Raw genomic sequence first — 22,039 nt, 5'->3', positions numbered from 1 at the left:
CCCACACCAGGCCCACACGTAAAACCCCTTAAAAGAGATACAAGGATTTTTTTTGACAGATAAAAATGAAAAGGGCTTTAGGTGATCAGGTCTCAGTTGATCTCTCAACCGTCATATTGCCAACTCCATTCCGGCGATTTCAAAGTCCCTGAGAAACGAGGGCTTAAACAACAGCCAAGGCAACCCTCTTTTATTGTGACTCTCCTTTTTTCACTTTTTTCTTCCTCATCCCCCTTTTTTTCCCTAAGCTCAAATTGAGGTAGAAGTGGGATAAGATGGATTTGGATTCAAGTGTCTTACAGTAATCCGCCCTGGTAATACTTCAACAGAATGTGGAAACTCTTTTCGCTTAAAGAATCTGATCATAAGTACTGCGCGGGCATCATTTTAAGGTTTTAGTCGTCCATTTGTGAAACGGTAACTGCAGGCTTTCCAGATGAACAAATTAGTGGACAAAGAGCAGCTTTTTTTGTAGCTTGTGACCACAACCCATTTCAGAACATTGACCATAAAAGGACTTGTAACTGCATCTATGGCATGCTAGACTCCTAATGGCACGTATGGATAGTTCGACAATGGAGACAGGTTGACTCTTTATAAGAGGGGGTATTGGTATAACGGTATTTCCCAAAGATGCCAGACACTAAAGCAGTGGTCAAAAGGCAATCCTCATCAATTTTTAAATGCCTTGCTGAAGGTCAGGTTTAGCAATTCTAGTGTAAGTTCAACAGGAACAGCGAGTTGGCAATGATAAGGGCAGCCCCATTCCTGTGGTCACTGGGGAAATGCGCGGCAGAGTCTTAGGTGATAGCGTGCCTCTTTTATGATGTGTTCTCAATCTGACTGGACCCTCGGGCGGCCGCCCCCATCCACTGGCCAGGAAAATCGCTATGAAGACTTTTGCTGTTTGGATAACTCGTTTTTTTTATTTTTTTATTCCTCAAGCTTTTAATATCCTCACTTTCCCTATTTCTCTGTCTCTTACTTTGTCTTTCTTTTATCTTTCTCTCTCTCTCTCTCTCTCTCTCTCTCTTTTGTTTCTCACTGTGGGTTCTTTCTGTGATTTCGGCCTGTATTGAAAGAAGTACTGTGGCATCTGCCTGACGAACATACTGATCAAATTGCAAACCATCAGACTCTTCCTTTAAATCTCTGCATGGTCAATGGACTAATCACCACACATTAACATGAGACATAGATACACAATCAGTCTCTGAGAGTCAGCGAGGTTATAGCATAGAGAATAAAAAATGAATGATCGCAGGAGGGAAAACATCTGCAATCCCATGTTATTATCGACTGACCACTTCATTCTTCTTCACTCTCTGATGTGATTCCAAAGCTCTGAATCTGGGAACAGTTTCCACTCTCTCTCTCTCTGTCTCTTTCTCTCTCTCTCTCTCTCTCTCCGTGAGCTTTGCAATGTTAAAGCGGCCCATGTTACCTGTGTTTCATTACTGTATGATTTCATGCCACTTTGTGAGCGCCATCTGCAATGTGGAAACAATTTGTGTGCGAGTAACACATATTCCGATGCACAGCAGGGCGACGTGTGTTGTTCCTGGGTGTCACTGACATCAATGACACGTCAGAAGAATGCTATAAAAAGAAGGCCGCCTTATTCATTAAGCCAGCATGAAGCCGGTCTGAGCACAAGGGTTGTCAGAGTGTGTGTGTGTGTGTGTGTGTGTGTGTGTGTGTGTGTGTGTGTGTGTGTGTGTGAGTGAGTGAGTGAGTGAGTGAGTGTGTGTGTGTGTGTGTGTTTGTGTGTGTGCGCGCGCGAGTGTGTGTTTGTGTGTCCATCCATGTGTCATATCAAGAGAGAAGGAGATGGAAAGAGAGGGGTCTTTTTCACTGGCCGACCTTACACAGTAATGCTGATAAATGTCTCCTTGCGGACCAGGCTGGAGAGATTTTCTGCATTGTTGAAGGCAGGGCGGAAGAGTTGCTTCTCTTTATGGCCTCCACCGACCGATCACAGCTAAATTTCATGGTTGTGTGTGAGTCTGTCTTTGTCTCTCTGTCTGTCCCTACTCTCCAAATCAGACACACCCCGTCAGCTCCCAAAACTGTACTGATATATTGGGACCCCTGGAAACTGTAATAATTACCAGGAATCCTAAATCCGACAGGCTCATGGGCTCTCAGCAGCTGACAGGCTTTAAGAGACCTTTCTCTGGGTGATAAGTTAGCAGACCATTCCATCATAATTCAGATATTCTACCAGCAGGCAGTCCTCACATCCAGTCATGCCTGTTTTCCCAATGACATTCCCAGTAAGGGCAAACTCATATCTTACTAATATTAATACAAGGACAGTGACACACAAAAAAAGCTTTTTTTTTTTGCAATGTGTTAAATGCTGTAATTTCTTTTTTTATGAAAGAACAGCGTATAGCTTCTTCTCTGAACACTGCAATGGTGTGCTTGACACCAGCATTGACAGTTATTTCCATAAAAATGCTGTTCTGGTCCCTCTCTATGGCAAGGGTAATTCACTAGAACTGCCATATACATTATAACAGATCTGTTTAATTAGAGAACTAATAGGAGGGGCATGAATGTGCTTATCTTGGACAGAGGCTGGTCACATCCCACTGTATATATATATACATATTGTCACACAGTGGGATGTGACCAGCCTCTGTCCAAGATAAGCACATTCATGCCCCTCCTATTAGTTCTCTCTCTATATATATATATAGTGTGTGTGTGTGTGTGTGTGTGTGTGTGTGTTAAAGGATGGGAGAGAGACTGATTAACTGATTTGTGATGGGTCAGCGAGGCAAAGGTGTGTGTGTGTGTGTGTGTGTGTGTGTGTGTGTGTGTGTGTGTGTGTGTGTGTGTGTGTGTGTGTGTGTGTGTGTGTGTGTGTGTGTGTGTGCAGGAGTGGAGGCAGTAAGGATATATTAAACTGTCGTGTCTGACCTCTACATGGCAACCCGTTCTAGCAGCCTGACGGATGAAGCTGAGGGGGACCAGACTGCAGCACAAGCTCAGAATTAGACCTCAAGCAGCTACAGAGAACCATGAGAGAGAAGGAACAGATACAATGTGTATTATATGTGCTAATATGCTACGATTACATGCAATGCACATATTCTGCACAGTGGGAGCACTCTCAGTGGACAAATTAGATATGAAATGTGCTTGTGAAAGTAGCTATTTAATCGCTCTCTCTCTCACACATTCGCTCACACACCCCACAAATGGATAGCTCCCTGGTTCCTCATTGCTTGTTGTATATTATTTATGAGAGAATGCAGAAGGCAGTCTGCCATGTGACAGTCTGCCAACAATTTGCAAGATAGATTGCAGGTCATCCACATTTCCTCAGACATCCAGTTATGACTGGCCTTACAACTGGCCTAAGCCTCTACAAGTGGCCCTGTGGTCTGAGCACAGTCACAGGTAAACAGAGGCACTAATCACCCCAACAGAAGATCAACATTGCAACATGTGTTTAAATCAAGTCTGCACTCAGCGAGCATGGCCCAGCCACATTAGATGAGGGAAGAGATCAATATAATACAAAGAAGATTCATTACAAACAGTCCCGGCATCATGGGGGACTCTGGAAGTCACCTGTGCCCGCCCTGGATGAGCTTGGCTGCACCAACCAACCCCACTTCCCCAATCCCTTAGACTGATTTTGTAATATAGCCTATAGGCTATATTATAGGTTTGTCAATATAGCATGTATAAAACGTGTAAAATCTGTATTATCCGTAGCCCATCAACCAGAAACATTAGCTAAGCCTTAATAGCTTATCACCTTTATGGAGAGGAGGTTTTAGTAGCGCAGTTTAGGCTAGCCTACTTCACTTCTGCACTAACCCCAGTCATCCGATGACAAATATAGGATTTAGCCGTTTGCAAGTAGGCCGTCTCTTATCTCTTATTCTGGGTTTATTTAATAGCGTTAACCTTTACTGTTTTTTCTTCAGGGAACATAGGGGAGTTTTTTCTTCGGAGAACATAGGGGAGCTTAATGTTACCGCTCCAGGGCCGAAGTTATCCGTAACTTCGGGGCTAACTAACTCCATTTCCCTTTATGTGAAAGTGGTTGGCAAATGAACGAGGACTTTTTTGGACGGTTTTGTCTGCGGATTAATTTTTTGCATTATTTTGAAAATGACCTCCTAGTCTCAACAGCATGTCTACTTTCTCCATCTCTAAACTTCTCTCGCTTTCTCTCTCCATCCCTGTGCACAGGGCTCTCCTAAAGGAGCCGCGCCATTTTACAACAATAGGTTATAGGCTACATTTTCCTATTAGAATGATATGCTTGTAATTGAAAGTAGCCTGATTATGGGCCACAGATTCATTTTTGGCACTAGATGTCTGTTTGAATTCAGTTGTTGTAACCCCAGTGTCTATTAATGAAAAATGGAAAAATGTAATGCCCGTCCGTGAATTGGTGTCTGCCACCGGGTCTGATTACAAATATGACAATTATTTGCTTGATTAAAAAAAAATATATATATATATATATATAATACAGATTAATTGAAATGTTTGAGTTTGAGTTAGCAAGGCTATAGCTTCTAACAATAAGGGAAAGGCCTCCAGGTAGTGGTACTGTAAGATGTTCCAATGTTATTTAATATAATTGAGTTCCACTCCACATGACGTCCGCATGTCAAGGCTAGTACTTTCTCACTTTTTCTTTCTCACTTTCCCACACATTTACAAGCACACATACAAACACACACACACACACAATATACATATATACAAGGCCTATATACAGTACATTATACATAGCAGCATGTGCATGCACAGACACACTATCACAGTACTGCAGGAGCTGCTGTGATTCTAAACACAAGCATCCATGTGCACTCAAGCCTGTTCTCCTTCACTCTGTGCTCTGAGAGCTATGTGCATATGATAAAGGGTGCCAGGCAGACAGCACCAAGGTTAATCGCCCCCAACTTCACAGCACGTCACAGTCCCTCTTCCTCGTTGTCCTTCCCCTCTCTCTCTCTCTCTCTCTGAATAACTATTAGTCTCTGCCTAGTGCTCAGCATGAATGAGTTCAGCACAGCAAACCAAAATAATGACTCATTCAAGTTTATGTAAATCACTCAAATGATCCAAATGAATGCAAAGCAACACAAATTAACAAAGGCCAGCTGCACTCACACACAAATAAACAAGCCAAACAAGCTTCTGTGAAGCAGAAGACATGGAGGAAGCGCTACCCAGAAACCTTATTCACAGAGGAAAGGCAATTTTAGCTCTCTTCTACAGAAAGATTAAACATGAGGGCAATAATTATAGTCTGGCATGATATGGATCATGATTCAGAGGTCAATTCAATAAATGACCACTGTAAGAAAAGCAATATATTGTGATAGGAGACATTTAGTAAAAATAGCACCACCATATGCATGTTTTTTTTCCTTTACTTTTTTATGCAATGCAAACTGTCTGCCAAATGGTTTACCCAAAAATGTGTTTACATAAAAAAAACTGAGAGGTTGAAAGATGTGTTTTGATGTTTTTCTTTTTTTCAGACAACTACCTTTGTGCTTTTGCACATTGTGCATCATTTGCCACAAGGTGTATGAGGACATCTTAATGTCTCTTACAAAACTGAATAAATTGACCTGGTGCATCTCAAAGATCTGTGTACTGTAGCATATTTAGAGTAGCTACAGGGAACTTGTAGGGTTGTGCTAACTGCCATCACAGCTTTTCCCTGTACTGTATGTTTGACATGGGGATCCATGTTATCCATGTGTGGAAGTTGTCTCATATGCTTTGATTCATTTTCATTTCAATTTCTCAGTGGATTGTGTGTGAGAGAGTGAGTGAGAGAGAGAAGGAATGAAAGAGAGAGATTAGTTGTAAATGAGGTGTGATGTTATAGACTAGAGGACCAATACATGCATTTGTATCTGTTAGTGTGGGCATAAATGTCCTTGAGCAAGCAGACAAGATGGCACAAACAAGCATGAATGGCGCTAAGAGACTCATCAGACATGCAGCTGATTATGTGTATATCGTTGGTCTAATTCTGGGATCGGGCGTTGAATTTTCAAGGTTTAATCAACAGAGGACGGGCCCTGTTTACAGAGATGAGCCGTAATTAGAATTGCCATGCATTATTAATGACAGAACTCAACAATCGGAAACAATATTTAACACAGGCCCCTTGAGTTGGCCTGTGCCTCGGAAAAGCATTGTGAACGAGGTTAAAAACTAACATGAGAACATGCACAGAGGCGTTTACAGAGCCACTAATGAACTAATGCATTTATTTGTGTGCCGAAACGTTGTTTACGGCTTCGTTTTTGATGATTCAGATCACGTTTAATACTTTAGGTGCCTTGTATTTTGTTAGTTCTACAACTGTGTCAGTTCTCATCACAATAATTTCTATCCAATTAGCCTGTTAGGCTAATTACATCGTGATGCCTTCATTTATCCGTTTCTGGTAAAGTGGTCCATGTTGATTCTGCATTCTGCTAAGCGATGGTGTAGAGATGTGAAACGCATTGGGGAAAATAGTACGATAGAATGTTGTTTTCCCATTACGGGTAGCGTGTCTGGTGAGATAGGAGATATTAGTTTCATTTGCCGTTAATCGTCAAGTGGCGCTCAGCACAGATCGAGGGAGAATGATGGGGAGAGTTTCCTGGCAACGGGGCCCACCCGGGTATGCGCCCAAGACAGCTGGCGGAGCGGAGTCAGTGGAGGACAGGGATTCCGTCCCCGTCCGACGCTTTTTGGCAGGTCTTCGGGACAGACCCACCCCACATCTGCTTTACATTCAAACAGCATCTGCGATAACAAACAATTGCACCAGCTCTGTGCTTGTGTGACTTACAGCAAACTCACATTTCACATTCAAATTTTTTTTAATTTGTTTGATGTGATTTCCTGTACTCTGGTGCATTTTGGGGATGGCCAATACTAAATTCAATCAGATTCATAGCCTACATCCTGATTTGTTGATATTGAGGCAATGATTCTATGCTTAGGCTTCAGGGCCCCCTGACCCCTTGGGCCCCTGGGCCTGGACCCGGTAGGCCCATGCAGTAATCCATCCCTGAACGTTTACTATACATTATGATACTTAAAAAATAAAAAAAATACATAATGATCATTATTGAAGAAGATATTCAGAAGAACTGTTAGCATCAATCTTTTTTATATAGATTTTTATCTTTATCACGTATGCTCTTCTCCACCCACTCTAAAGAATAATGGGCCCTTTACAATCCTACAAGTCCTACTTCCTCACACTCGATCATGCACCTGTTCGATTCTCTGTCACAGGCTGTTTCTCTTTTCCTTTTTCTTCCTCTTCTTCCTTGTGAATCTGAGGATGTGAAGATGAAATATTATAGGCAGGGAATAAGCAAAGGAGATGAGTCTCTTTTTGTAGTCATCATAGTCCCCTACCAGAGAAATGTTATAGGCAGGGAATAAGCAAAGGAGATGAGTCTCTTTTTGTAGTCATCATAGAGTCCCCTACCAGAGCCTCACCGGCTTCCTTCCTTCCTTCTCTGCAAAAACAAACCAGTCTTCTGAAGGAGAACACAAGATGTTGCCTAATTGGCTCCCGTGACCTGATCCATTGAAGGGCTAGTTTCTCACAGTGCACCTTTATACAGCTTTTGAAAGAATTAAGAGACCACTGCACATTTTTCTGATGTCATCCTACGGTTGCTGAGTGACATTCAAATAAGTTGACGGTCATTTTCAAAATTAAGAGACCACTGCAAATTAGAATATGACTGTCAACTCCTCAGCAATCGTAGGATGACATCAGAAAAAAAATGCAGTGGTCTCTTACTTTTTTCAAGAGCTGTATATAGGCAGAGGCCCATGACAGAATCCCTGAGATGGGTAATTGGGGATTGGTTCAGGTTGATGATGTCATGCCGGGATGACTTCCCATTGGTTAACTTCAAGTGAACTAGACTGAAAGAGAACCATATGTTTTCTGGCCTAACAAAGGTGCTTGGGGCAGCTGAGTGTGTGTAGAAGTTAAGAGGCTGTGAAGTTGCTGTCCATTTGTAATGAAATTAAATCATTAAATTAAAGTGGATGATAAACAAGCTGCTCTATATTTAAAAATGTCATAACAGCTCAAGTTGATACTGGAGAGAACAAAAAGAGCAGTGCAAAAAGCAAGGGGGGCAGCAAAAGATATGTTCCTCACAGCTGTTTGTTGAGCTTGTGTCAGGGCTTGTTGTCATTTCAAATTGAAAAGCATTTATTTATTTATTTCTGGACTCTGCCAGCTGAAGCACAACTAATGGAAGATCAGCACGCAGAGTGAGACAGCCTTGGATTTACAGCTGAAGCGAGGCAGGGCCATCTCTATCCTAAAGGCCAAACTTACACACCCCGAAAACACCAGTGCAACCCTGCCTTAGACCACGACTAATCTGTGGACATATTGGTCAGTGGACAGCAGCCTCAAACTATGAGAAAAAAATCATAGTCACGATCAAAATCAAGAGGTTTACTGTGTTTTTTCCACACCCCACACTCACAAGAAAGGCCGTTTTGTGAAAATGGTATACTACATTTTTTTCACAAAGCTGTAATGTCTACTAACAGCTAATTTTATTTAATTCTAGGAAGGAGTAGTGTTACTCTCTCTCACACACACACTCTGACAACTTTCTTGGATATGTTAAATGCTTCACACATATACAACAGTACCATAAATGGTCTCCATAATAATCAGATATACATCATAGTGTATCAGATATACTGTTTTTGTATACTAACAAAAATGCTTGAGACCTGGAGGTTTGTTTTGTTCAAAGGACTATTGTTGAGTAATGTGGCTCAATATGTTTGTTATTAAGCTGCACATTAATACTGTTCTGAAACTGAGCTGTATGTGTTGCAAGCAGTAAGTAAAGATCACAAACTTGACTCCGGTATTATTGTCTTTTTGAGTAAGGGTAAACACACAACAATGTTACACTTATTTTGTCCATAAATAATTAATGCTGCTTAATAATAAGGTCCTGAAAGGTTTTTTGTCAGAGGTTTTTACAAGAGACATTAGCATTTAGCATGAATGCTGTCTCGATAAATTGACAAAGGCATGGAGTACACGTGGCACCTTTTATATGTAGTACAGTGCCCAATAATTCAGCAGGGAGTTTCAACAGATAATATGCTCAGATGAAGGTCAACTAAAATGTTTCATTCTCACGCATATCTATCGATCTTACTCACAGGGCTGAGTAGGGATCAACCAAGAACTCACACTGTGGATGTAAAAGCATCGAAAGACCACTAACATTTGGATCAGATAGCATTAACATGCTAATCATGCATGTGTTCTTTGCATGTGTAGCTGTGTGTGTTGGGGAGGGGGGGGAGGTTCAGACCCCTTGGAGACCCAGACACAAGGCTGAGGTCAAGTTCACAGTATTTATTGCCACAGTGGTTGTACACAGTATTGCTCACAGGATGCGCTGTGCCGCTGTGCTGCACGGCATGAGGCACACACAAAAGTAGGAAAACGTTAGTCCAGCCTCTATAAAGACCCCCACACACACACACACACACACACACACACACATATACACACACACAATCAGTAAAAGACATGCAACACAATGCAATACAATGACATATCAAAGACACACAACTGTGCAAGATTGTGACAGTTGTTATATCTGTCATTGTCTGTACTGCTCTGCATTGTACTGTAGATGGGGTTCGGACTCAAGGCTCATATTGGAAGAATAAACTAAAGCAGAATTTGGTCAAAAGATCTGCTCTGCTTTGATGTGCTCCAGAAATCTGGTCTTTTTGGGGCATTTTTTTTTAAATACACCTTTATTTTTTTATTATTGCTGGTTGTTTGCTTCATTGCACTCATTCGCTGACATGATCTTCTTATCCCTTCCACGCCTCTGGCCTTTCCATCTCTGGGTTTCACGTCTGTGGGATTATTGATTTGTCCACTACTCCCAGCCTCTGTTCACCACCCTTCCCTTCCCCTCCAAACCAACCAGAGCCAACCTCTCATGACTCCTTGAAGCTGCAGTTGTTGTATTCTGTGCCTCTCTCTTTGTATCTCTCTCTCGCTCTCTCTCCCATCTCGCTTCCCCCTCGGACCATCTTGTATTGATTCCAAATAGCACTTGATGTGTGTCTGGCTGTGATATTCATAACTGTAAATCGTTCACACAATGCCCATAGCCAGGGGTGTGGAGATGGTAGAGGAAATATGATTCCCATGGTTACGCAGGGGTGGCACTGTGTGGAGGCACACTCGGGAAGATGAACTCCATCTTAGAGTTGATTTACATGTGAAGGCGCTGTCTGTTCAGAAAAAAAATAATTAATGAATAAATAAAGCATATCCGGCACATTTGGCTAGACCCTTGCTCCAGGCTAAATATGTCAGCTTGTTTGAATGCATGAGGCTGCCGTGCATGTGGGTCCTCATGTGCCAACTATGGTTTGTGGAAGGATCTGAAAGGGAAGCATTGGCGAGTGCAGCAGAGAAATGCATTGGTACAGCACTGCAGGGACTTTCTGAACTAGCACTTTTTTTTAATCTTTTTTTATCATTTATTTTTTCTTTTAGCTTTTTGTCCTTTGTCATATTTGTCCATTACAAAACCTTGAAGTCTAAAAAAAAAATGAATCTAGGTGTGTGGTTGTGTGTGAGTGTGTGTGTGAGAGAGAGAGCTTCTATGTGGTAATGTGTGTTTGTGTGTGTGTGAGAGGGAAAGAGAGAGAAAGAAAGAGAGTGAGAGAGAGTATCAGGTGGAGTGAAACATCTAGTGTTGTGTAGAGGTATTGGCCCATCTCTTCTATGATGGGCAAATTTTTTTTTTGCTGTTGTTGTTAGCAACACTGTTTGTTAGATCCTCACATCTGTTGATCTCCTTTCTTCTCACTCTTCCCACTGCCACGCCAGAAAGACATTTCAAACTAAGTCCAAGTCCACTACCCTCACATCGACAGGCATCAGAGATCTTAATGACTCTCCCACCCTTTCTCTTTCATGTCATTCTATTAAATCTAAAATTCTCTGTGCCCCATTCTATGTACCTGTTTCAGAGAAGAATCTCTTTTGGACGCATGCATAAACTTCACATGCAATTGCATGTGAATACCTTCCTTTGTCTTGGCTATCTCTTCATTACCCTTACTCTGAGATTCCATTTTCACTGAATCATCACTGGGCTGCGCTCATGGAGTTTTTCCCGGGAGAATCTCCGTCTGTGGTTTTTCTCTCTTGTAGCCGCCAGATCGGCTTCAAAGAGAGAGGTAACCGCCACCACGCGCCACTGTGACCAAGTTAAAGAAAATTAACAAATTAATCAGATGCTTCTCGTTCTGTCGATTTGCTTTGGGTTTCGGTCTCTAAACAATCAGTGAGTATGGGCAAACGAGTTGTCTGGAGCTGGAATTGAGAACCACATGCAGCCTTGAACATCATCGCTTTGAAGATCCACCTCAGGCCTACAATAATCAGGCTCTGTCCCAAGCCTGGGCTGGCTGAGCATGCAGGGCATAGCTCACATCTAATCACACCAAACAAACAAGCAATTATATTCCAATTACATAGCATCAGCTGAATGCTTAGGATGAGTCAGCTTTCAAGCTGTGCTCAGGAGGCAAAAAGAGTTTCAGGATAATACATATAAAAATATACTCTCCAAGTATCAGATGTACTAATGTCACTAATGGATTTTTTTTTAAGATTTCTGAAACTATAGAAGTCCAGCTGCCATTATGTGGATTGCTATTTCTAAAAGGGAGAAATGAGTTCCCCATGAACAGAAAAGTCATAAGCACTATTAGTACAGTAATAGTGTTTTCCTTGTCTGTAATTTCCTATTTTGTAGAAAACTAATTGAATCTTTAACTTTAAACTAAAATGTTTAGCAGGTCCGTGTATCATTCGTTCATTTGATATTCAATTGAGAATCAAAAACGAAAAAAACCAAAAAATGATTTGTTATTTTATTATTTGTTTATGAATGTGATACAAACAAAAAAATAACATGTTGTTTTCCAGGCTTTTGATTTCATGGTCAGATCAAAAGTATAACGTTTAAAAATGGCTTCAGGGCCGAAACTGATTTTGATATTCATTTGTTCTGATTTCTGTGACCTGGAAGTCTATCCAAGTCACTTTCTTGGTCTAGACCTGTCAGTGCTTAGTGTTGCCAATTTAGTGACTTTGTTGCTAGATTTTATTTTGGCCATCCCTAGCGACAGAAAATATTGTCTAACAACTATAGCGAGAAATTGGGCGACGTGCGCAACGATGGCAAACTTGGTTTTGTTGAATCGACAGAAAATCATCTCCCTTCTCATGCCTGTTTCATGTTTATGAACATCGCTGCGTTAAAAGCAAAGCGTTGCCCCATGATTATAGAAGTAATGACTGGCCTAGGCTATGTACTGTAGTATCAGCCCATGTTAGGGAAGTAGGCCTAGATGTTAGATCTATCAGCTCAGATCATCATTTGTCGCCAACGTCATTGGAAGGCAGCCAGCTGCAGTAGCCTTCTGGTGAGATTACACCAAAGACAGTAGCTATGACAGGGAAACTAGGGACACATCGTTCAACAAGCACATTGGTCAAAGGAAAGAGGGGCTAGAACTTCATTCATAAACAGAGCAAATAATTCAAATCAAGCCATAGGTGTAGCCACAGGCGGCTACTTGTCAGTCTTGCCCGTCCAATTATGTTCACCATCTAAAAAAGACGCGCAAGTCAACACTGCTCTGAGAGCTCAAGAATCAGTCAAATCGCGAACAGGCGGCAGCAGTTTAATTGTCAGGTGTGAAATGCGTTCATATTCCACTTTTTATGTCATAGACATTGCATGCCTATGGAAGGAAAGGCTTTGCGGTAGGATTGTCCAAGCTGTTGCTTCAGTTTGTGGTTTAAGTTATGCGACGCACCGTTGCTGGGTTCATGCCGTTTTGCGCAAGTTTAAAATGTTTAGCCGACTGCGTAATTTGCCATTTTTGTTCAATAAGTTCTACTTTTTTTGCTTTGCAGTTGTACAATATGGTCAATCTATTGTCTCAATTGTGTTTCATGTGACGCGCCGAAGCTAGGCCTACATTCATGCATTGTTTTGCTCCAGTTTTTTGTTTCTGCCTAATTTGTCAGCTGTGATCAAATGCGTTCAATAAATTCCACTATGTCATAAATATAACATGCCGATTAATGTTTGTATGGTGTATCTCATCTAGGCTTCTCTTAGGTTATGTTCAATCAAATTGGCACCCTTTTCTTTCTGTGCCCACCCATTTGAACATTTCTGGCTACGCTAATCAAGCATAGGAGTAGAAAAACCTATTCGTTGAGGGGGAAAATGAGATTCTGTTGCTCTGTCCGAGTGGTCATTTAAATATATATCTTTAGGTTAAATTGTGTGTGGTAAAGTTATAATCGGACTGGTAGGCCTAGTCCGATTTAACACTGGAACACTGGCTATGGAAGGAAATGCTTTGCAGTAGGATTGTCCAAGCTGTAATTGCTTCAGTTTGTGTTTTAAGTTATGCGACGCACTGTTGCTGGGTTCATGCCGTTTTGCGCAATAACGAAAATTTGTTCAATAAGTTCTACTTTTCATGTCATGAATGTAACATGCATATGATAAGGCTTTGCCGTTGTAGGCCTACAATATGGTCAATCTATTGTCTGGTAGGCCTAGTCTGATTTAACACTGCAAAACAGAAGCAGCAGCTGGCAATGGAAGTCAATAAATAATTTCCGGGTCGCAGAAATCGGAAAAAATAAATATCAAAATCAGTTTTGGGCCTGAGGCCGTTTTTTAAACGTTCTACTTTTGATCTGATCATGAAATCAAAAGTCTGAAAAACAAAGCATTATTTGTTGGTTTGTATCACATTCATAAACAAATAATGAAAAGTCCTTTTTTCGTTTTTTCATTTTGGATTCTCAATTGAATATCAAATGAACGAATGATACACGGACCGTGTACCTTCCGTTTATTTGATTTTTAAATTCGAAACGAAAATTGAAAATCGAAAAATGACCTTATATCTGTATTTTTTAAAAACAAAATAGGACATTCCCTCGTGTTTTTGTTTTGGATATTAAACTTTGTATCCCCACGACCGAAATCCAAAATCCGCATATCAATAATGTGAAATCGGCACTTTCCTCAATTTTTCATTTGGCCTATCCCCGCTAGGCTGTCCTACATTGAAACCTGACATTTTAATTAGAGACATGTTTGTAAACAAGCTAATTTACGCAGAAATGTCAGCTACGTTGTCTCAACTAGGAGCAAGGGGGGTGGAGGCCGTAGAACGCAGAGTTGGAAAAAATCTGACAACAATTCACTGGCCTAGCATGAGGCACGAAAATATGTATTTGGGCTCCTCTGTTGTTCTGTATGTGCGACTAGCCTATCGTTGGCTGTATTATGTTGGTAAAGGAGAATAGTAATGGAGAAAGAATCGAGAATGAGCTGTCCTTGCATTGGGGGAGGGTGGGGGAGCTGGTGGAGTGGACGTGATTAGGCCTAGGGAAGCTTATAGCCAGTTCTATGAACAAGGACGTAGCCTATGGTTATGGTAATGGTATTTCGCAGACGCTTCTGTTCAAAGTGACATAGGCTACAATTCTTTTATATTTATATTCATATTGTAACAACTGAGGCGACAAGGTTCAAATCAGAACATTTATTGGGTCAGGAGCAGGGAACACAGCAGGTAAAAACATTATTATTGAACACACAAGGCTATCACTAACACATGCACAAGGCTACATGAACGGGGTAGTCACATACATCACAGGAATAAACACATGAGGTACAACCAAGGAAAGATGCTAACACACACCACAAGGTAAATGCAAATACAACCAGGCCTACTAAAACCGATATTACACATTCCAACATTCACACATATGGCATTATGGGAGTCCGATACAACGAGCCAAACGCACCGACGTTACATTTTTTATTTTTTTTGCAGTTTAAACTGTTGTTAAGCTAAGCCTATACCTACAAAACATAGCCTAATAAATGCATGATGTCGATTGTCCTTTCAGTGACATTTCCCCTCTTTCTTCGAAGGGTGCACGCAACCTTACTCCCTAAGCTACTATGCAGCACACCTGGGACATAAATTAGCCTACATATCAATCAAAATGAGAAGCTTGGAATGTACTGCCGATTTTTTCTTATGTGCAGATCATTCTCCTTCAACATCACCATCTTGCTCCCTTTCATGAACATATAGGTTAGCAATTATCCATTCGGACAGTGCCAAAAAAAATGCTGTCAGCATGCAGTAGTGAATGTGGAGTGTGTGGTAGCCTCTCGTGCCTGGGTTTTAATTTTTAACTTGAAAAAGGACTAATTGAAATTTACAATATTGAAATTCAAACCTTCATTGTATATTGGATAATTTTTTCCACAAAATGCTTCAATATGTGTGTTTTCACATTTAAAATGCTTAAAAGTTCAAAGAAGCATTAACTTACAGAAATGCAAGCTCAATTTCACATATTTACAACACAATCTTTCTTTCAAGTAGCAATCAAATTTTCAGTTTGTTAGGTTCGGTTTTCTATCACAGTTTGTCAAAACAGTCTTTTATTTCATATAAGGAACTGAAAAGTCTTACTTATACTGTTTATATAATAAACTAGAAAAGAACAAAGTTAACGTTACACTTTCAGCTGGGCTAATCCTCTGTCTTTCTTGGATAGGCTCGCCATCTTGTTTGTCATTGTTACACGTGTTGTCCATGTCCAACAAAGCATTCAGTTCAAAGCAAATAAAGGTTATGTAATTCAAATCAAACTGAGAAGGGATATATTAAAGACGCCCTATGCAGGTCTGGTTATTCCTTCGCTGTTTCTGGGTTTTCGCCTAATTCGGGCTCGCATTTTTCACGACATAGCTCCCCCTGCAGCTTCGGTAGCAATAAGTGACTGCTACGCTAAACCCCCACTAGCTAGCCATCAAGAAACCAAGCTAAACACACACAGGGCTCACAATAAAACGGTCAAGCAAACACATTGTTCAAGAGACTAGCAAATCACATTACAAAAACGAAGTTCACCCAAGGGTAGGCTACTTACAATTTCAACAGCAACAAAGCCAAGTCGGAGTCCGTTTTGCAGTCTTCTTTGAAACTACAATCTGACTACATTTTCGAGGCGCGATTGGATACTTCCGCTGAGTTACATCTGGATGTGTTCGGACCGCGACCAGAAAGTTGCATATTCGGTTTTTCCGCAGAGAAGCACTAGGGGGAGACGAAGCACCCACCAAACGACCCAAAAAGTGTTGTAGAACCATCAGAACGACTCTCAACCATGCGTCATTTTTGCTAAAATTGTTGCATAGGGCTTCTTTAAAGAAAGTATTTTGCTGACAAATTCGGAAGAGATACAGCTCAAACAGATTTGATGCTAGTCGGCTCGGCAAGAGAAGGGTTGTAGTTTGTAGTTGTGTTGTAGTCAACAGCAAACTTTTCTGTTCTCGCTGGTCACTCTCTGAAAGTATAATATTTAAAATCTGTCACTTAAATTGATTTTAGCCAAGTAGTTCAATCATATTAAGTTTCTTTTCAAAGTTCTCACTATCATTTTCTCAGTGTTTTTTTCTGGTCCGTCTCTGTTCTCTTTCTTCTCTGGACTGAGTAATTGACCGATCCAATGCTCCGCAAGCTCGGTCAAACAAAACAAAGAGTTGGCTACAACTGCATGCTCTCTACAGTGCTAGCATAATGACCAAGAGATGAGACTTCTCCCTTTTGTCTATTGATCTGTGACCTCTCGTTCACCTCCAATCTAAGCTTATTATGACATCCACAGCACAAATCGTTTCTAGGCAAAATTTGTCCAGTGCCATGTAATATCCCTTGGACATTAGCAATGATTAGCAAACTAAGCTAGCTATTTAAAAGTGATTCTCTGGTTGTTGCGTTGTGTTTTAGTTCTAATTTCAAGATGGTCAATAAAGCTTGACGGCTGGATCAGGATCGGCGATTAGAAGATGATTTATTGTAGATGGTACAACAATGAATAACAGAATTAAGTCTTGAACATTAAAACTACGCAGTCTAACAGTTGTGGTTGTTATTAGAAGCGGCTACTTGAGCTTTCCGACAGAAGATGCTCCTTGAGTAGCTTCCTCGATCCGTCTCAGTCAGAACTTAAGACAATGCCTGTTATACTAAAACATACAAACGTCAATCATGCCAACGTGGCAGGTGCCAACAAGTATACAAAACCAGCTCTGACCAGATGGACATACTAGCCCGAACAGAACAACACGCTATCTCTCTCGGCCAATGTTATCACTGATGTTCACAGGCCTAAAACAACGTCATGTACAATGGTATAGACCTCTCCCCATTGTATACTACACACAGAAGTAACATATGAACACATCAGAATTCAGTGAGAATACCCCAGAATTCTACAAAAGGCTAAGGGGGGGGCACTTGTCCGAGCTTGTGTGGCCGGTGCTAAACTGTTATAGGCTTATTCAATTCTTAGTCAGGTTTGGTTTTCCATTTTCCTCTCACTACATCCTGTAGAGAGAGCTCTAATATCTTTGCCAGAGCCTCTATACTCAATAGAGAGAGTTCGGCCAACTAGGGAATCGAATGGTCTGAGCTATCCCGTTATGCGATTGTTTCCGAGGGGGTCACGTGATTCGTGGACGTCATGTTAGATACATCCATCAGATTCCTATTGACATAGTGCAGTGAATAGTGGAATAACATAAATTATTAACAAAATAGCCAATTGTTACGTGTTTGGCTGCAGTGCAAGCCTGGGAAGTGGGAAACAATTGCACAAGTTCCCCCGTGACTGAAAAAGGAGAAAAAATGGGAGCAGAAGGTCAAAAGAACAAACTGGAGGGCAAATAATTATCGTAACACCCCCAATTATCACCACTTTTGTTCAGAAATTCTAAAACAACTATGTTTTTTAACACTTCAAAATAACATTTGCTAAATGAACCTTACATTTTTCAGTAGCCATAGGTGTGTAGATTTGAACAAAATCTGGTTTGGTTCTTTACGGGAGCATTTACTGCCTGAAATATCCGATTTTCCCACCCCTTTCTCGGCAAAACGTTGACACGTGAATACATTGAGCCAATCATGTGGTGTGATGTGAATACATTGAGCCAATCATATGATGTGTTGTGAAGACATCGTGCCAATCATGCGTTGTGAACTCACCGCTGGAGTAAGATTGGTGTCGTGAAGCCTTGCGCACGCGCATTTCTGCCGAAAAGGATGCCCGATGAGTGCCCAAAAAGCGTTGCAATATGGCCGCCGAGTGGAGGGACTTGCCTAAAAGGACTTTGGTTATAGTGTTGGCCTGATAGGTCGCCTATTTACGCCGTTTCAACGGCACAAGAACGGTTAGACCGAGAATTCTCGTCATGAAATTAGAATTCCACTGGAACTCCAAGCGGTTGTGTAGTCAGGCCTTACAACACTGTTTACAGCTCTTCGAGTCACGGTAAAATGTAATTTTTGGTACATAGCTAATTTAGATACACCTATGGTGTGGGTGGTTGCGTTTCTTTAGGAGTCCGCCATCTTGGTTTGTATAGAAATGGATATTAAGTGACATATACACGCAAGACGGCGAAAATGCAGGACCGACGATAATAGGGGGAGTTCTGATACTCAATATAGACCTCTCACACAACTTCCGTATTTTTGACCGGAAGTACGCAATAGTTATGATTCTCTACACGAGCACATCCCTCGCACTATAATATGATTGAAGCTTTGGTTGAAAGGTGTGAGGTATGGTTTTGTCTTAGCAAAATAGCACACCACAGCTCCTGATTACCACTGAGATTACGTGAAAAAAGACCCTGTTTCATAGCTCCACTCAAGTGAACATTCTTGAACACTCATCATGCTTCTTACAATAAGACCTCATAAGTATGGATCCATTTTGAAGAATACAATATATATTACATTTTTTGTTTATTTGATTTCCTGTGCTCAGTTCCTGGCCTTCTTTGCACTTGTATATACCACTTGTGGCCCCCATATTTTAATAATAATCCACCCTTAAGGTCAACAGTCTCTGTGCTAAGATCTGTACGGACTTGTTTGATAGATATGGAATGTTGGAGGTACTGTATTGTGTGTGTGTGTGTGTTTGTATGAGTGTGTGTGTGTGTCTGTGTGTGTGTGTGTGTGTGTATCCATTGGCATGGGTTGGAGACAGGAGGATATCCTAGATGAAGTATGTAGGGATCTAGGCTACTTACTTACCTTTTTGTCCAAACCTCAAGGATGTAAGTAAACAACAACATGTTTTTTTTCCCAAAACAATGATAATTTATGATCATGTTCAATTCCTGTTTCATTAATTTGATTTTCTCTGAAATCAAAGGAATAAAAAGACCACAGTGAGGGCATTATCACAGCTCTGTGCAAATGAGCTATAGCTGTGCATTACAATTGTACAGTGTTTGTATTTCAGACAAAAGAAAGGGTGTTTGATTTTCAAATACTGATTAAATCCTAGAATTCACATTTGTTTAAGATTAACATGGATATGTGCATCAGAGAATGTTACCCGCCGTGACATCACATGGTAAATCCTGAAAAATATACCCCCTTGGGATTCTATTTGTCTTATTCATTGAGGAGTAACTGCTTCTACACAGCAAGTTAAGAATATACACAGAGTCACTTAATTACAATTAAAATGATTGACAAATAAATTTGTGTTTTTTCATATTTTAATCAACCATTGTCATTGTTATTTTTGTAAAGGCCTCAGAATGAACATTGAAAATACGTTCACTAATGACTGACAGGCAGCAAAAGCTTATCAAGATTCAAGCAGTCACATTTACAGGTCTTTGCTAATCATATCCAATTAATTTCACTATAGACTTTCAGTTTAATGAATATGACCAATAGTGTTTTCCTCCACAGAGAGATGCAGAAGAAAATGATTATGTCCAAACCATGACATGTTTTAACTGGGATCATAGACTGTATCAGTCAGTGACTGGGATGGGTACCTGAAACCATCTATCCTGTTGTTACCAGTGCAATTTCACTGTCATAGAACTGTTACAACATGTAGGCTACATCTAAATCTTTCAAAACAAAATGTATGTTCACAAACCAGAGGCCTTCATGGACGCTGATTATGATCCATTTCACACCAAAGGTTTTATTTCCTAAAGCCATGATCACCATTATTCCACTTTATACCATGGTTACATATAGGCAGTTTGTGTTAGAGGTACAACTTATACATGTCCACATTTTTCACCCTCAAACTGACTTGTTGGTAATATGTATTTCCATTTACTTCTCGTAGGTTACAAACAAATTGTCTCACACTGTGATTCTACTGATATTTTATATGTTAACTTGTTCTTCGCCTTCAGTTTCTTTACAGGTCCACTGAGCCAATACCTAAGTAGAGGATTACAAATATTCAGATATTCCTGCCTCAACCTTAGAGTACTTGCTTGTCCCTATTGTGTTTGAGGTCAGTTTATTCGGACAGCTTCAGCGACATGACATTGGATCGGGCCGATGTTCTCTAAAACGCACTTGGTTCAACTCCAGCCAAATGTGTTGTAGAGCCTCTCCCATCCATTATTCATGTCCTCATCAACAGCCTGGCCAAATGAACCCAGTGCAGGGCATACCAATGAACTGTGATCAGCCCTCAAAAGTCACATTATTTCTCTACAACTCTCCCTCACTGTCTCTCTCCATCTTTTTCACTCTCTATCCCCCGTGTCTTTTCCGCTTGCATATCACTGACATAAACCTAATGCATAAACATTCTTTCACTCACCCAAATCAATATGCAGCACCTGCACAATACTTGGTACCAAAACTATTTAGGAGAAAACCGCACAAATCTTGTCAGGTGTGTGTGTGTGCGTGCGTGTGTGTCTGCGGGCTTCTCTACTCTGTGCATGTGTGTCAGGCAAGTGTTTTTGTATGGATCAACCTTCTGTTCACAATTCAAAATGGTGCTAGACACTAGGGTGAGAATCAAAGAGCATTCTAGCTTTTCTCCATTTTCAACAACACACTAAACAGCAGCAACAAACTCTCCCTCACCTCAAAAACCAACTTAGTTCACACCACATCACACCATTAGTTTAGAGAACCCCTATGGAGACCCCATGTGTACAATATGTGCTGGCACACACACACAAACACACGTGCCCACACACACACGCACACGCACATACACCCCAGCATGTGGACAGCTTGTTGATGCTCTCCTTCCAACATGCCCACCTGCTATTTCCAGTGAAGCAGACTGTAGTGCTGTGGAGAGTGAAAAAGTGTGTTAAATATTTCAAATATAAGACGAAAGCTATTCAGAGGAATGAAATGTTATGGAAATAGGAGAGGTAACAATTATTTTAGTATATATATATATATATATATATATATATATATATATATATCTGTATAAACAGCTAGATCCGTCGATACCGGAGAAGAGACATGAGTGAGGATGTCCTGAAATAACCTTACTTGGACTCTTTTTCATCTTGCTCAGCTAATATATACTCTGCATTTAAACCATTGATGTTTAGGATGTCAACATTCTATTCATTCAAGGTGAGACAGCAGAATTGCAAGCAGCAATTTTTATAATAGTGCTTTTGACAGTTACCAAGTGAAGAAAGGGAGCAAATGGACTAAGGAGAATACCAATTAGCATGTGACATGAAGACAGGTTAGTGTGCAAATTAATGTGCATCGTCAGTGCCTCTCAATCGACTTGGCAGTATTGCATAGGGAGATGGACCATCAACATCTTCCATTTGCTGCACCACATGCTATGGCATACAACGATAAATGTGCTGCCAGATCCTAAATGAACAGCAGCTTTTATTTTGACACATAAAAAGTATAGCGATTGGCATCTGCATTTCCCGACCCCATTCTTACTCATATCATATTGTCTAAAGGTACTGAATTCCAAATGTAAGGGTGATTTAAATATTGACCAAAAAATGAGGTGCAAATAGTCCTGTCATTGTGTTATTTG

The sequence above is a fragment of the Alosa alosa genome, chromosome 16, assembly GCF_017589495.1.
Source record: "Alosa alosa isolate M-15738 ecotype Scorff River chromosome 16, AALO_Geno_1.1, whole genome shotgun sequence".
Taxonomy (NCBI): Eukaryota; Metazoa; Chordata; class Actinopteri; order Clupeiformes; family Clupeidae; genus Alosa; species Alosa alosa.
This window is presented reverse-complemented; position numbering follows the sequence as displayed.